We start from the raw sequence: 19747 nt of genomic DNA, 5'->3' as shown, positions 1-19747 counted from the left end.
TTTAAACCACTGACTTAAAATCGACCACATATCCAGTCATTATAATTAATAAATGACATAATATGGACTATGGTCTATAAGTGAATACGTATTTCCACAATATCTATACAGCACCTGATACTCGGAAATAATATTATATATCTGTATAAAATGTGTGTACTAACATATTGCTCACCACTATTATGATGATATTAACAGTTAGCCCCTTATTATACCATAAACATTAAACATATAGTTTATAGCATAATATTATATTATTTACATTTTTGCGTCCCAACAAAAATCGATTTCCGAATCCCATCAGTTGTTGAAATATGCCTATTATATACCAGGAGCGTTATATCGTTATCGAAAACTTTGAATAATTTGTTAAATTAATACGTATTCAAATTTACTTTAGACGTATATTTATGATATTTACATACATATTGTATGGTTATATGTAATATATAATTCGAATTTCCAAACAACGTTTAAAATATAATCTTTGAATAGACAACAGTAATCGACGGCGAAGTTTTAAGTTTAAAGGTGTATAAGTCACTAATTAAAAACGAATTTAAAATCTGTATCAAAAGTGAACCAACTAACAACTGTAAGGTATTGATATTTTTTCATATTATATAGTTCAAAAAAGATTAATATTATTAGGGTTTTATACAATGTCAATGTCACTATCACTATTTAATACATATTTACGAATAAAGAGGCATTTGCATAATACATATTATTATATACTTAAATAAAACAATTTGAATATTGTATTAACTGAAAAGTTGCTAATGAACAAAATATATTTCAGTAAATTTACTTTAAATTAATTTGCAAATGTTTGAATTAACTACTTAAACTTTTGTATTTAAACAATTTTAATTTAATTAACTACTTATACCTATGTGTTTTATATATCTTATAATGTAAGACTATAACAAGCAATTGCATCACAAAAATATAAATATTATAAAATTACATTATTTTATCAATCCAGTCGTTTAATTATGAATTTAAAGCTAAAAATATAACGTATATTATACAGAGTACAATCATATCACTATAAAAGGCGTCCGCAGATTTTGATTGCAGCCTGCAGGACACCAAATTATAAATGTTTGTACTTAATATTTATATTTCTTCTTATTTTTAAAGTATAAATAAATAAATGTATTAGGATAATTAACTTTGATGGACACGTTTATTTATTTTAACTGTGAAAAATTCAGTCACATAATTTTGATATAATTTGACAGTTTTTCGATAAATATCAGTGAAAACAGCTTCTTTATTTCTTATAGAAATAATTAACTTTTTTGATTGGTGTTTTTATTTTATCATAAATCATTCTGTCTATTAAAAATAACTTAATAACTACCGGTTTAAGGTATTTTTTGTTAAATTTATTCTCACTGTTATTTCAATGGCTCAGACCTAACTAATAAAAATAATAATTTTATCAATGTTATTGCAAGTATGTAATATGTATGTTATATAAGACAGGCCAAATTTATTGATGTTATTATTTTCATTTTCATTAATTAATAATGTTGAATAAAAATAAAATTATTTAAAAAAAAACTTACGAAACACACACTACCTCAAATCCACGCACACGCCTATAATATCATGAATTGTATAAATAAAATGTTAATATTTTGACTATTTGTACACAGATATTAAATAAAATTGCATTAAAAAAAAAAAAAAAACTTTACAATATTATTTTCAATAAGCTTTGACAAGTGAGTTAGAAGTAAAATATTAAATTCAATTTAAGTCATTCACAGTATTTAATATTTATATATATATTATTTAATATAATAGAAACCATCCCCACAAACAAATTATTCTTTTTATGCTTTGAGATAAAATTTCCGTAGCATTATTAAATGAGTAATACTACGGCTATTGAATTATCTCAGCTTATTATGGTATATTGTATAGTAGTCTTAAGATTCATTCTTTTTAGTTTTGATAAATGTTTTATTCAAATATTATTGGCAGTTAATTTTTCAACCTCTACCTCTCGTAAAAGATTCATTAATATTAATCTTAACTGATAAAATAGTATATTATTTACATCAGATTATCCATAATATTTTGTTTGTTACAATTGCGTAATTTACTATATTGTGTATTGATTCCACAGAATTACATTTGTTATAGAAAACTTAATATTTGTTATTCAAACGAAAATTTTAAAACATTATTATCAACATCTTAACCAACGTCTAGGAAAAGATATTAAATGGGAAACTATGAAATTCTGAACAATAAATATCTTAAACTCTAATGCAATTAAACATGACAATAAATTATTTTAATAATTGTACGTAGTATAAAAAATTAGATTTTGCTCAAGTCAATAAAATAACCTTTACAACTATATTATCGTAGTTTTTCAATTTGGCAACATCTACCTACAAATGAAAGAACACATTATTATCCTTTTAGTTAATCTAGTAACTTTAAAACACGGCCAATAACGGTTTGCTATAAACTCAAGCCAAAGAACAGTTTCCATATAATCAGCAAAAACAAAAAAAAAGAAGAAATGTAGACTAACGAATCAAATAAAAATACTGGAAGATATAAATAACGTTATCGATAATTTCCCAAAGGCACATCTACACTATCAAACATCACTTGATGCTTCCAATGATGGAAGCTATTCTCTTTATAATATACTCTAGAGACCTTCAAATTACAGTATAGCCTATGACAATTATAGTATACGAGCTAAAAAATATCTTAAAGAGAGTCACGAAAATACTTCAAGATATTGTCAAAAATCATTTTTATATTTTATACATGATTCACAAAAGTAAAAAGTATGATAAATTATACTAAGACCAAGTGTTGGTAACATATCTTGTTTTACTCAATTCGGCGTGGGACATAAGAAATGCAAACTGCATTGTGATATTTAATTTGAAAAACACTATTAATTTACTATCGCCATAGAAAAAAAATGAATTTTGATCGTACTCTTACGTGTAAATAATTTATTATTTATTATATATTATCAATTATATAATATGATGTGTTAAACCATTTTAAATATTTAAGTGGAAAAAACAAATTTTTGTAATTAAAAGTTTTGGCAAATGAAATGTACAAAATCCCTGATTAAAATACGAATTAATCGCGCATAAGTAAGAAAAATAGGTCAATTAATTCAGTTAGGTTTAAAATTACAATTGTAAGTTTATGAAGAGTTCGAATTATCATTAATTATTGCCATAAATGTCTATTTTATAATTAATATAAAAATATAGAAAAGAAAGTATAAAAGTTTGAATTTATTTTATACTGTCTTAAAAACATATTTTTAGGCCAAAAAAAAAACATAATTATTTTAAAACTTGTTTATTAAAAATGAAAAATTGTTAATTAAAAAGAATTGAATTACAAAGTATAATTAGGTGATTATTATTATGATTATTGATTAAGTGCATACTCAAAGACAGAAAAATAAATTAATTGTTCAAATAAATGACACGTTTTGAATATATAATATATGTTTTTAATGAGCATAGATACAAATTTATTATTGAAAAACGATACTAATAGGTATAGTATTACATATAAATGTGAAAAAAAATTGTATGAAATTTACTTGAAAATAAATTGTACAACAAAAGCATATAGCATACTATATAAATATATAAAAAAAAAAAATTATTTGAAAAATCAAAAAATTCAATTTACTATGATGATAAGAAACGTAATAATATGATAGTAAAGCTAGTAACGTAGAAAAACTGAAATTGAAGATAGATCGATTCGATGATACGTTATAACCCTTTTTATTTATCGAACAAAATTATTTATGTTACGACCACATACAATATACATAATAGACATTATACCAGAGTAATGGTCAGTCTTTGTATTATTAAATACTGTTATATAACTAAATAGTTGACTATTCAATTTTCATTGTTTAAAAATTTAAGATAAATATAGTCTTGAAAAACAAAAGAGGTTGACACAGACTTAAAATTATGAGTATATAAACGACTACAGTACATCCATAGCATCAGCAAAGTTGCTATACATCGCCCTATGAGAGGGAGTTGATTAAAATTGTTCGACTAAACTATTAATTCGAAGCACTTTCCCTCCATTGAGATTGACTTCTTGAATTTGATTTTGGCAAAACCGTATTGATTTATTATTAAAATAATAATATAAATATATTATTTAAAAATCGTATTAATATTATTGTATTATATACATTATACGATAACTCCGTGTAAGTTATTCGTCAGTAAAAAAAAAAAAGTTATATATTTTTATTACGTTAACAGTAAAGCTTTTATAACGTCATAATAAATGTTTACTTTTTTATCATGATAAAAATATGTATATACTGCAGATCTGTTATTTTATTACGTTTGACACTTTGATTATTTTTATTATTATGCTACGTTAAAGAAATTATATTTTTCTCCGCATTTGTTTTTATTTTTTTGATATCTCATTATTCAGCGCATGTTAATAGTGTGAATATGAATCCGTCTGATGAACATTAAAAAAAACTCCGGAATTCCAGTCGAACGTGCGCTTTGTTCCAACGATAGAACGTGACAATAACTACAAGTGACGCATTTGAATCACCCTCGAAAGAAAATATTACTTACTCTCGAACCATCATTGAGAACCACAAACCAATTACTTTGAAGTAGTAAAAATCCAATCGGTACCACGTTTTACACACATATTATTTGGGATCCCGGAGGGGGGTCGTAAGAGTATTTGGAATAGAAACCACTAGTAACGGCTATTATAAATATAAGGCAAAGGCCATGGTATGGCTTAGGTATATAGAATCAAAAAATACTTTACCGGTTTCGACAATACGTCATAAAAGGCTTGGTTAATAGATCGATACAGTTATTTTAGAGTGGCTTAAGCGCTATTAATTATAACAAAATCATAACTACTTATACGTTTATTTATGTTTGCGATTAGTTACACGTAAGAAATAAAAAGTTATTTATTAGTTTATTACTATCCGCTACGGGTAGATTACAAATTTCGGTTTTATTTATCCTCGGATAATGCAGCTATTATTATTATAGGTGTATTATATTTTGTAATACGGTGTAATGCAAATTTGTTAGACGAAAATCAGTTAATAATATTATTATTATAGTAAAGTTAAATACGCGTGTTTTAAATTTTAATGAAATATAATTATAAATAAGATTATATTTATACTTTAATATACTTTTTTTTTCATTTGGTATAATTTTATAAATTGTAATGTTCATAAAAAAAAATGATCTTTTTACATTTTATACGAGTATTTACATACTTACTTTGAGATAATATTTTTTAATGCATTTATATAATATTTTTAATATGTTTAATGTATATTATGTAAGCTGTGAACATTTGAATACAGTCAGGTAAAATACATTAGTTTTCATATCACTAGTAAATTGTTTTGCATAATTTATTATCTTTTTTTTTTAGATTTTGAGCAAAACAAAACTATATTGCATTAGTTAATATATTTAAACGTTTCAAAAGTCCCTACTTATCGATTGGAAATTAAATATAATTATTGGTAAGATTAGCTGATGTTTCAGTTTTATCTAATACAACGATAAATTATCAAAAACTGAAGTGACATTTTTAAAAAAATCTGGACAAGCGTCATTTTTACCAAACTCGGCGTAAAATCTTTTCTTTTCTTTTTATAAAAACTCATCATAACTTTTAAATGTATTATAATAATCCCTATTCTCTGCGATGGATGATTAAATTGAGACGTGTGCTTGACGCCAAGTCTCTACAGTCTACTGTCGAGCTTTTTTTTTTTTATTGTGTACATGTTATATAATATATTTTAATCCATACCTAGATATACGATAAAACATTTATAAAATCAATGAAGCATCACGTTCCATTTTTAATTTTAATAGATAAAAAAAGCAATATTTATTGTATATGTATGGTAAACGTACTGTTCTAGCCAGGTATGTGTGAATTGATGATAATCATACGATTTATATTAAAATTAAATTATCTGAATAATTCAAACATCTTAACATTTATAATATACCCAATACACATCTCTGCAAATACACACTATTGGTGACAGTAAAATAATGATTTTACAGTAAAACAAAGTCATAAGTTGAACAGGCTACATCAGGTAATTGACATATTTTTAAAATACCTATTGTATGATGTATATATTTGATACAATTGAAAATGTCTCGCTCATCTGATCGCGCATATTAAACGAATATTATTTTGATTTGTCTTAAACATACTTTGTATGTCAAGTATGTAACTTATTATTTTTAATGTATATGTTAATGGAATATAATGTAATATCGACAGACACTTCATAATAATCATAGAAAATAATATTATATTATATTTCACCATAGAGGTGATTTAATTTTACATAAATATCATATAAATTATATTATAACGTGATAATATAATCCGTAGGTGCAGGAAAGGTAAAATAGTTCCATAAGTAAGTGTATTCGTTAGTTTTATCTAAATCGGATTTAATTCCTAATACATTATCGATTTATAAAATTCTCTATCAATAAATATATAATATGGGAAGCTATTTTTAATATAATAGTATTATGCATAATCATATGCCATATGGGTTAATAATTTTTAAAACATAATAAATATATATATATATTCGTATATTACTGTATTCACTATGTTTTTTACTTAATAAGTATTAGTTTATTCAGTAATATTTAGAGTATACCACAAGGACTTGGCCATTCACACTAAATTTATATAACCAAATATCAAATCCTGCGGTGATTCAATCTGTTTATAAAATATATATATATAAAAAAAGTGTGCTATAAGAAGTAATAACAAAATTTCTAGCATAAATATTTCAATCGTTTTTAAAATGATCACAACATAACAATAGACTTTATTTAAAATTATTCACTTGAAGTTAAAAAAAAAAAAAAAAAAAAAAAAAAAAAAAAAAAAAAAAATAACTAGTTGATAATATGAGATTATAGGTAAATATAAATAATTAAAATAAAATACATTTTATTAAACAAGTACACAATATTATAATATCTTAATAAATATTTAATAACTGTGGATTAAAAATGTGTTTTATTAAGTTATATTATTATATAATATAGTACCTGTTATATTTGTAATTCGATAAATATTATTTATTTAATAAATAAATAAATATTATATACATTTAATATCGAGTTTTTTAATATTGGTAAGTGCATAATATATTTAATATATTACATTATATACATTTTAAAATATCTACTGAACAACATTTTAATACATTATACGGATTCATTAGAATATTATTCAATTAAACAAATTATAATTTCTGAAATCATAACATCTTAATATAAGTACGATCTATATTTATATATATTTTTTAATTTATACACAGTAAAAATAATAATAATAATATTTAAAAATACAAGGATGAAATAATTTTCCTTCAGATATTTAAATTTATTACTTTATTAATATTGCAACTCTCTCTCGAGGAAGAGTATTCAACATCGACAATTTCCGTTGCCATATATTCCAATATGATGCTAGTTAAGTATATTGAGCTACGTAGACATACTTTTTTATTATTATAATCAATGATCGACATTGTGATATACTCGATATTTTTTTTATTTTATAGTTTAACGGATTATAATGATACGTTTTAACTTATAAATATGTGCAAGTATTTTTTCAAGAAAAATTATTATTTATAAATATGTAAGAGTTCTGCATGCGTGACCAGTATAATATACTTTTTTGTATTAATCGTAAAATATTAATTAATAGAAATAATTTTAAAAGCACACACATAATTATAAAAAAATTGTTATGTTAGAACAACAAACTATTATGTATGGAAAAAACTGACAAACATGTTTCTCGCGTATAGTAGGTTTTGAGTATACTTCGCTATTGATAAAATCACTGTAATGAATAATTTTTTTGATGAAAATTCGTTGCATATAAAAAGCCATTTTGCGTGCTCCACGACACCTATTTCCAAAAATATTAATGTTATAAGTTAAAACTCTAGGGATCTGACTACTGTTGGCTTTTTTACTGAGCGCTTAAAAGACTTTAATTTAAACAATCTGAATAAAGAATAATACATACATATAAATTATTAACATGTTAAATAAAAAATATTATCTATACACATTATACTGTAATGATTCATCAACTACGTTTCAATTAATGTATCTTCAAATTTGCACTCAATTCTGATTCCCACACAACTTTTAAATCATGAAAATGCAATGTATAATTAACCTTGTGTAAATATAGTGTCTTTACATGTAACAAATAATCCAACTTTCTCAAAGCTTTGTCACCGTGACTTAATAATTGTCATTTCAAATGTAAGTCTCTCTGGGAATTGTAATCTTTTTCAAAGGAATATCTGAACTTCCACTTACATCAAGACAAGTGTGATGAGCAAAATATGAAATATATTACCCTTCTTGTCTCCTGTCAAAATCTTTTAATAAAATATAGTATTGTAGACTTTAATTACTACTAATCGTGTTCCATCGCATAACACTTCAAAAATGCATACATTTCTTAATAACATGGTAATACAACTTAGCTTCATGTTAATTTAAGTTGGTACTAATTCTGAAGATATCATGCAGATATGCAAGATACTCATTACCCAGGCGGATAACGTAAAGATATGTTTCATTATCAACGTCATCTCCACTAAGTGAATCGGATGTATCAGAAAAAAATACACTTGATGTTATCACTGAGAAATTTTGATAAAATTGAATCACTTATTTTACTTACATCATCAATCCGTTAATCTAAAATTGCTCTCGCACTCATGGACAATAAATCAATTCCAGTTGGATACAATTTATTAATAAACTCATAAGCTCATAATAAAACAGATCTTCAGGAATATCGAGTCTTAAGATTTTATTATTAACAATAAATTCAATTAAATCTCCATCGGCACTCACATTTTTGATAGTTTAAATTTTAAATTTTAAATTTTCAAACAAATATCAAAGTTTACTATTTGTAAAACATGATTATGAAGCTTTTCTTCTCCCAAATTTAATAGTACAGTGACCCGCCTATATGGCCACATCAGACAAAAAAATCAGACATATTTAATAAATATATGTGATTTGAAAAATAATTATATATGATAAGAGAAGTAAAGAAATCTTGAAAAATAAAATAACGATACAAAAAACATAACAAAAATTAGGTTACTTTACCAGTATAAAATATTATAGTACCTAATTCTTATGAAAGTCACTAAGAATAGTTTGGGTTTATTTCTACTTTACGAAGACTGTAATCAAGTATTTAACAAATGAAAATACACAGTTCAAAATAAATAAATATATTCTTATACCATATAAATATTCGAGAAGTTAATTTCAAAGTCGATAATATAATATTATAATCGTATTTATACCAGTAAGGTTAGGATATACTCCATTTACTTTGGAACACTTACATTTACAAATTTAATAATTTTTTTGTAAATGGTGTTTTAAAATTGTGTGAAATAAATATTTAGTATCGACATAATATTTTAATAATATCAGAAATATCAAAAAAATACATAATTTAAAATTTAAAAATTGAATACACTTTATTAATTTTTTACCACACAAAATCATGTTCTAATTAAATTATAAAATTTACCTAGATATTTGGAAAATGGAAGTTATGTAAATGATTAAACCCACAAACCCTGTTCATGACGCTATGAATGATTTAGCATATTATAATAGCGTTAAAGAGAAATTCAATTTTAAGGTTTCAGCTGGTATAATTAAAAATTAAACTACATAATAATAATTATTACTATTATTGTTATTATTATTACCATTACTATATACGTCATAGTCAATATTAAGTAATATTTTCAGGATTAACTTTTCTATATAAGAAAATATAAGCATTAATATTTTGTTAACAATTGTGTGTAGGTACAACTTCAGTTTTCAAATTTTAGTCTTAAGAGATTCACGTGTTTGTTGTGTTTAAATTAAATAAACATCACAAAAAAAAAAACCCTATTATAATAATAATATTATTATACATTATAAGGATCTACGAGACAGCTCTTCTTTATAACTATAATTTGAAATCTTCTAGTGCAAAATATCAAACATTTAGAAAAAATCTTTTAATCGAATTATTTATTTTTACAATATTTCAACGATAATTGCAAATAAAGTTCAAATATATTATTTTTCATATTCTATAAATGTATATTTATTTACCTGCTTACAATATAGTTGCTGAATTTCATTTTGTAATTAGATACAAAACTTGTTTCAAAGTTCACTTAATTTCCTAGTGTATTGTGGTTGGGCAGATTTATAATCAATATATATGTTATATATACTAAGTAAGTGAGGGTTTTCAGAGCTCTTTGAATCATAATTTTAACTATTGGCGGGGAGCTTTAGAAAATAAAGTTAAAATATGTTCTAACTGATAAATTTATAATTTTACACGGAAAAATAAAATTGTATTTAACATGGTTACGAGAGAAAAAACGTTTGTTTAATATATTATTGTAAACAATATTATTAATAACTTCGTTCGCAAGAACAACTAAATCATTGTAGAACGTGAACACATAGTAGTACTCAGGTGAATTAAAAACACCTTTGTCCATAACAAATAAAATACTGATAATTATTACTTATTAGTTTCTTATTTACACAAAGTGTATACAAATTTCATTAAATGTTGTCTTAAATATATTAAACTAATTCATTAAATTTTATATCTCATTTTGAATAAGCTATTCACTGAAGTATCAACTATGATTTGATTTTTGATTACACATATTATTAAAATATAGAATTATGAAAATAGTTTAGTTAGGTACCTTTTATTTTAAGTTCCAATATATTTTAAAAACTTAATTTTCTGAACACATTTAAAATATAATGATAATCACACGACATTATGATTATTACATTTATTTTATTTCTACAAACTTAATATTTACCAGATTAGTTACCTTAATCGCATAGCTTACATAATATTTTCATACATTTTGTTTACGCAGAATAAATTGATGCAAATAAAAAATTAATTTTATAATCAAACCATAACAAACGTTTCATACTTATATTATATTATGTAACATAGTTATATGAATCATCATTATCGTCAGGCGTACGATCACACTCTTGTTGACAAGACATATTTTAAATGTTTAAGACTGAGTAAACAATCTACCAAACATCAAATTCAAAGTAACGAGAATAATTATTTGAAAATTGAGGCTCATAATAACATTTAGTTTCATTATGAAATAAACCTCTATTAATTGGCTATAAATATTCTACACAAATATACATTTATAGTCATAATTGTTTAATTCTTTTTGTTCTCGTACAAACTGTTAATCAAAAATATATGTTCTATTAAATATAATTATTACATTATTGTAATTTTCACATACAACTAAGTACGTGTAACTGACATTATTATTTTATAGTATTTGTATTTTTTATTACAGTTAAATGTATTTGTAATTTCTCATCAGCTTGAAATCTGCATATACCTAGAAGGTAGCCTAATATACATACAATAAATGTCTGGAAAAATATTTCAAATTATTGGAAAACTCTTCAAATAAAAAATATATATATTTCATCATAAAGAATAATATTTAATAGAATAATTATAATGTAACGTCAAATGATATGCTTTTTATAATAATTGTATTTTATTTCATACAAGATTTGGGTGAAATAACTTCATAAAACATTCACGATGGAAAGAAACTAAATAATCCATAATTTCATGAAATAATCAACCAAAATGGCATCTTGCCTATGTTTACAATAATAAAATGTGTATGCAACGTATTAGTCAGTTGAAAATTTGACATACTATAGTTATCTACACTCTTCGCCATGTACAAGATCTTATAACTGAAACTCGTGTTAGTATTGTAATAAAATTATTATCACATTAGTATTGATCTACGTTGAGACGTACACTTTATCATGAAATTGGCAAGTCATATTATTTTAACTTAAATATTGCCACAATCCCTCAGGGATGGTTTACGAAGATAACACAATTTTAATATTTATATATAGTATAACACTCACCGAAATGGCCCTAAGTTTACTCGTTAAATATGTCACACGTGATACTATAGACATTTACTCAACCTACAATCAAAAAAGTTAAAGTTATTATAAATTATAAAGTTAAGATTATTATTTAGTTTAAACTATAATATTGCTTAGTTATATTTTATAAATAAAACAATATACGTTTAAGAAAGAATATTGATGTAAAAACGTTTTATATTCGGTGTTAATACAATATTGTTTAAAACAATATGACCTAAAGAATAAGTTTCTTTTTATTTATTTAAATATTTTAGTGATGTAATTTTTAAAATATGATAATTGAATGATTACTTTCAAAAAAATCAACAAAACTGCTAAAATAAACTTTTTATTCAAAGAGTGTACATATAGCCTGTATACTAATATTATCATTATTTATTCTCAAAATAATCATCGAAACAAAATACAATTTACATGCTTCAATAAACTCTTAAGGCCGCTAAAATCGAAGTATACCTATTAATCAGGTTGTTGTATATTATGGTTTATTTATAATAAAGACATTATTTTGTTTTTTAAAATGCATTATACATACATTTGGTGTATGACGGGTATGTCCACGATACTCTTCAATCGAGTTTGATGAAATTATGATCAATATAATAAAAAAATAAATAAATATGTGTGATTTGGTCTCCATCTTAAGATAAGATATTTTTTATCCCAATTAATGAACTCGATATTACGTCTTTATTATTTATTATTATGTTTGATGTAGTGTGATTATTTTTTAATAAATCATACATAATCGGTTAATCAATTGAAAAAATGGGTGGGATAATAATATGTTAAGTTGATATGTCGGAAATATCATCTATGGACCAAATCAAGCAACCAAAAATATTATTTATCCTCACGTTAAATGTTAGCACCGGTAACTAAATTGAACACGGATGCATTTTGTACGGGCAACGGAGTGCACGGAGTTTAGCTAATATACGTATATTATATTCCATGCACTTCATTACCCGCGAAAAATGCATCAGTGTTAAATTTGGTTACCTAATATTAACATTTACCGTAACGCGTGTAGATAAATAATATTTTTGGTTTTCTGATTTAGTGTATAGATTATATTTCTGGCATATACATTTTAAATAGCTATCTCGTCCTTGTATTTTTTTTTTTTTAACCATTTAGAAGGAGCGTTTTTTAAAAATAATTTTTCACTCGGGTGTCAATGGCGTCAGACAAAACATTTTTTTTTTTTAAGTTTTCTTCAAAGTTTCTATAGATTTTCTAATATTTCTTTCTAAACTATATCATTCGTCTTTGTGATCAGGGGCATAGATGTAAAAATTGTTTTCTAAGCTTACACGGGAGCAAGCAACATATCCTCGCGCATTTCGTCGCTCATTAAAGTTACGCTTCTTATGTAATTCAAACTTTGTTAAATTTGTTATTTACACTCGTAGTTTACAGACGACACGCAGTTCGTTTTATACCTATATGTGCGTATTTTCCAATTATGTTAAAAATTAATATCTAGATTGTTAATTAACTTATAGAATCAGAAATGAGCTTAAAACCTTCTTTACCTGAATGTTATATCTTAGTTTTATCAGTTCACTATCAAATCGTTAATTTTTAATCAATTTTTAAAATCATTATTTTAAAATTAACTAAAAAAAATTAAGTTAATGAAATATTAACAATTATTTCAATAGAGAAAAAGTCTTAACATTTTTGTACTAAATGTAGGTGGTATATTCAATATTTTATCGCTCAATACTCTATGGACGAGAGTTGGCCGATAAACTATGATTAAAATCTGCTCCCCAGTGTGATCTTTTATTTAAATTAAACCCTTATGTTGATCGGATGAGTGGTTCCCGAAATCATTGGCATCTAAAATGTACACATATTATTATTTAGAACATACCCATGTCAAAATTTTCTAAAACCCTATTGCAACGACATTTATCGGGTTCAATTGTAAATTTAAACCATCCAAGGTTTGACACATACAAAAAATGTTATCAAAATTGGTCTATTTGTCTAGGAGGAGTTGAATGATATACACACGTTTGGTAAAATTATATATATATATACATATATTATTATTATTATTATATAAATGGCTTTTTTTATTTATTTTGAATGTTTCAAACTGTATTTATATTTGAAATTATCACTAAAATTATATAACAAATCAAAAAAGCTTAAAAATTAAAAAAAATTTATTTATTTAATTGTTTTTAATTTTTGAGTTTTTCTAACTTGTGGTCTATCTTAGTGATAATTTCCAATATAAAATATACTTATCTTAACATTTCGAATAAAAGAAAGCAATCTATATTATAATGATAATAATAAATAGTAAAATTAATATAATAACTATTAATACCAGCTAATATAGCTTTATATATTATAATATTATATCTTTTTGTGTTATTTACAAACATTTAAATTTTTTTTTCTAGAAATATCATACAATATACTTAGTAATATAGGCTGAAAAATCATGATTTACAAAATCATTGTACCAAACTAATATTGTTATTTTTACATTTTACGATTTATAAAAATGTAAAGTGATACTACTACTTAAGAATAACTTTTAATGCATACTACATAAAAAGTTAAATAATTAAAAATGTATCACTTAAAATTTCGATTTAAACGCGATACAATTTTCAAGAAAAAACGTACTTATATTAGAAATTTATTTACTAAAGAAAACATTTTATTTTATTTTTTTAAATAAATAAGTTTTTATAGCCAAAGCCCACAGGTCATTCTTTAATAATAGGTATAAAAAATATAAGTTTTTGAAAATATGGTCTTTTAATATATATTTAAAAATTCCTACAATTCCAGTTTAAAAAAAAAATGCATTACTAAAGCATAAAAGGGAATGAGTAATCAGGGAGTTATTCCGTAGAGTATACGTAGAGTAAGGGTATAAAAATAAAATTATAATAATTTAGTATGAAGCGAATAACACAGACAGTAATCAAACTAGGTATATGCATTTTCCTTGTTTACTCACCTATATTTATGTTAGAATTCCATTATATTTTAACAATATTATACATTTTAGAACAATGATAAATTATCACATTCGAAAAACGTTTATCAACTGAACACAAACTTCCAATTGTGTTTTGTAGTTCTCTTGTTGTTTTTCTTTACAAATAAGAAAAGTACTAAGTATAAAATTAAAAATAGTATTTTTAAAATACCAAGTTATAAAATGTGCAATAAATAGAACTCTACTATTAAAACTTTTCTCCTACCCAAAAAAGTTTTGGAAAAAAAATAATCATAATTATTACAAAAAATACATTCCATGTTTTATTCAGAATGTCAAGTCATTGTAATTAAAACTGCATTTTACTTATAATAAAAAAAACTGTCAGAATCGTATTAAACTTGGTGATTCTTTTAACATTAAACACTCATTATCTTGAAAATTATTAATTTTTTGAAAATATTTTTTTACATGAACTAAATTCATAATAACAAAATAAAATTTTAATTTTTTATTATTATTATTTATAATTTATTTTTATTTTTGAGTGACGATTTATATTTTCTAATTCATATATCGAAATACATTTTTTTACTGAAAATTTCGATGTGTAAAATTCAAATTTTAAACGAGTAAGTTGAAAGTTGATTAATTTTAACGTCTTATAAGTATTTACAATTTAGATAAATATCTTATATATATATTGGTACATAAGTATATCACATTGAACGTAAATTGCTTTCAGTTTTCCATGTCGTGTTCTTAGAATATATATCTTATGAGAACTCAATACTACAGGCATTTTAATTATTCACGATAATTACAATTAATTAAAATACATCAAACACTAGTATAATTAAAATACACTTGTTCTCACAAAATTGACCATGTTATTTAATTAATGCCTTCTGTTAGTCATTAATTGTGAAAAATATGTCGTAACACTGAATCATTAACACTTGGGAATATTTATATTAGTTATAATGATTATTACAATAATATTATGAGTGTATTTTTTATTCTTCAATGAATTAATTAATAAATCAAACTTTTTAACGAAAGTAACAAGTTATAGTATAATACTATTTAATAAATACTATTTTACAGCTATTTGTAACAATTCATTTTCGATGACTATTTTTTTCCTATAAATCTAATAAAAAGTTATTCACTTGGTCAACATTTTTTGAAAATTTAGTACATGATTTCACATGAGTTTTTCTTATAACTGTATGAAAATATTAAAAATACGCAAATTTTTACGAAATTTATTAACAAGCTACAAGTATTTTTTAATATTATAAAATGTTTGATAATTTAATATAATATTCCATATTATTAGTCCACTGACAAATATATAAATATATAATGATTTATTGTATAGACGATTAAAATTAAAATTAGATGATTCTGTTATAATATAAAAATAGTATTCGTGGCCGCACAGAACTTAAAACTTTTACATACAATATAAATTTTACTTTTCGCAAGAAAATATTCAAAAAATGTAAATTAATTTAAAGGTATAACCAATTTATATCCATGAACCTAATCACACTTGTTAATGACTTAAAAGTTAATAACAATAACATAATATGATAAGAATTGCATCTATTATGATTATAATAATATAATAAATACCAAGTAAACGGAAACAATTGATTCAACCTTGAACCTACCATAATAATATAATATCAACAGTGATATTGGCTGATAAGAATCACTCAAAATCATTTTTCGTATACGATGATAAATCATTTGATTCAAATTTAAAGCAACCATTACAACAGTAATTCACTTGACATGTACTAGACAACAGAGTGGTATTCACTTGCCAATTTTTTATAGTTAAAATCGATATCTAAAAAAATAATCTACATTTATAAATTAACAAACTTACCAAATTTCTTTGATATTATTATAACTTAATTAAACATTTTCAAATATTATCACAGTATATTGTAATGTAGCACACTTTTACGTCAGATACATTATTTTTCTATTAATAAGCTAATTATCGTTGAAAAACAAATTTTTCCATATTATACGAGTTTACATTATCGATATAGTAATCTCTCATCAGTGATTTATACTATTAAATACTTTAACCTAAGCAGGAAATTGTGGTCGGAATCAACTGAGTTTATAAATATTTCACAAAAATAATTTCCTCGCAATAATAAAGTCATATACGTAACACAGCACTACCATCGTTTAAAAAATATCTTGATCTAATGGAAAATTTTGTAAACATATTTAAAAAATATATTATGATCTTCTATATTAGTATTTATTACGAGTTACATTGAATAATACATACAAATTACATTACATCACATACAACTTCGGTTTATCAAATCCATGTACAAAACATATAAACATAATATTTAAAACAGCGGACGGTAATATTATTCGAATTTAGTATCTAAGTTATTGCTGCGAGGTTTAGTTATTTATCATTCAAATGCAATAAATTTATTTCAAGCGTGTTATTCTGTTTTTAAAAATAAAGACTAGGAACAAAAATCATATGGTACATTTGCAAATCTTATAGATAAAACAAAGTAATCACCAACATTTAAAAAAAAAAAAATAAAATGGTCCATAAATCATAGTTGTTCCTTATTATTATTTACTTTTTAGTAAGCATAGTTTTTTAGAGTTTTATTTTATTTTATGTAAGATGAAATTACAAGGCTTTATACTGGAATAATAAAGAACGAAATAGAAATAAATCGTTTTCGTCGGTTATTTTAATAATACGTCATCGAATGTATATTATCAATTGACAAATAAACTATAGTTAATAATTTTAAATGATATAATTAACTATTATACTGGGTTATTATTTTAACAGTAATTTAACATAATTGCTATCTTGAAAAACATTCATGTCTTTGAAAAAAAAGATGTAGGTATAATATTACTTATTTAATATCATAATTTTTGTAAATACTTTTACAATTTTCAATGACAGAATGATAAGGGAATTAGAATTTGTATTCAAATTTCAAATGAGTAATTAATTAGCTATAAGAACCTAAATTAAGCTTAGTAGCTTAGATGAATAACGCATTGGACAAAATTTTCAAGGTTCCCCTTTGTAACTTCACTCAACTCATTTAAACTTTAACCTTTAAACTCTATATGTTCATCTATAATCAAATAAACTTATTCAAAATTCTTAAAAAATTGTATTGCTTAATAAAAATTGTATGAAATTAAAAATGAACACTGTTGTTCAAAAATAGAAAAGTAATATAAAATGTGTAGGAATAATAAATAATGAAAATATTTTGTTGTATAATGTATGATGAAAATGTTGAAAAAATAAAAATATTAATAAGTGCTTTTTAAAAATAACATATTACGATGAGTTATTACTGTTAAACAAATATCACTGTATAATATAGATAAAATCATAATAATTACATTAGTTCTATTATAGTACCACAACAAAATATCTATTTTTACATTTTATGAATGAAAAATTCATTTAAAAAGCATTGACATTTTTCTAACTAATTTATAAAATATAATCTTCACGAGTAAAAACATTGCTGTTTAATAAGATTTCACCAAAAATAATAATGTTATAAACACATTGAGTAAAAACATATTTATTATATTATTTATAAAAGGTTTGACGTATATAAGGAAATCTAATAATGTATAACATCTTCCAACCTATATACAGTTGTCATCACTTGATTTATTCAAATAATTTTGGATAAACTTTCCAAACATTTTGTGTAGACAGAGGCCGTACATTAATAATTTGCGATTAGGTGACCGGTATTGTCAAGATCCTAACTGAAATATTAAGGATTATTATATTGTGTTATTGTGTTGATGGAATTTGGAGTTACTGATGCTTAAACTGTAGACAGTAATAATCTTCCTGTCAATATAAGGTAATAGTAATATTCAGCTGGGTAAAATTAAAATAATAAAATATTACTATATGTATGTTGTATTTTATCCACCGATAATTCATACTTCATAATTATTATCACACAAAATATTAAATGTATTTAAAAAAAAATAAAAATATTAGTATATTTTATAAATTCGATCACCCATATTATTGTGCATCGTATATTTATTTGTATTAATGTAGAACCTCCGGCGTGAAATCTTCCAATTTATGAAATGAACAGTTTTTTTCCATTTCGGAAAATGATTAAATCCCAAAAATCAACATGAATTGGACAATGATTAATATTAATTTCTGGTCGATTTATCAATTACTGCTGACGATTTGATTTAAAACTTATTTATAATATAGTATCGTAAAATGTTACACTTAGTTTCAAATTTATGTATTAGGTATAATCTATACTCTACAGATATACAGTTATTGTAAAAAAATTTTATTCGTTATTAAATTGTTACGAATAAAATTGCATGAACGTGAATTAAAAAACATAAACGACCATTTGTATGCTACATTACGATAATATATGCACGCTATAAAAGAAATACTAAGTCGATAATATAAAAAAAAAAACCTTCTGTTAAATATTAAAACCACCGTTTTAGCTCAGCCACCACAAATCGATTTAAAGATATTGTATATATGCTAAAATAAAATTAATCGAAATAGTGTGGA

At 23.4% G+C, this 19747-nt stretch overlaps 1 protein-coding gene across 3 annotated transcripts in view; it reads right to left on the bottom strand.

Moving 5' to 3' along the window:
• LOC132930158 (ras-related protein Rap-1b) overlaps positions 1-19747 on the bottom strand; it is a 164308-nt gene that overhangs the window by 122628 nt on the left and 21933 nt on the right. Inside the window, exon 2 of one of the 3 annotated variants that reach the window (XM_060995861.1) lies at positions 12135-12197. The exons of the other annotated variants lie outside the window; for them this stretch is intronic. The gene's annotated coding sequence lies outside the window, so the exon portion shown is untranslated. The remainder of the gene's footprint in view (positions 1-12134; positions 12198-19747) is intronic. 3 annotated transcript variants of the gene reach the window in all.

Source organism: Rhopalosiphum padi, chromosome 4 (assembly GCF_020882245.1).
Source record: "Rhopalosiphum padi isolate XX-2018 chromosome 4, ASM2088224v1, whole genome shotgun sequence".
NCBI lineage: Eukaryota > Metazoa > Arthropoda > Insecta > Hemiptera > Aphididae > Rhopalosiphum > Rhopalosiphum padi.
This window is presented reverse-complemented; position numbering and strand designations above follow the sequence as displayed.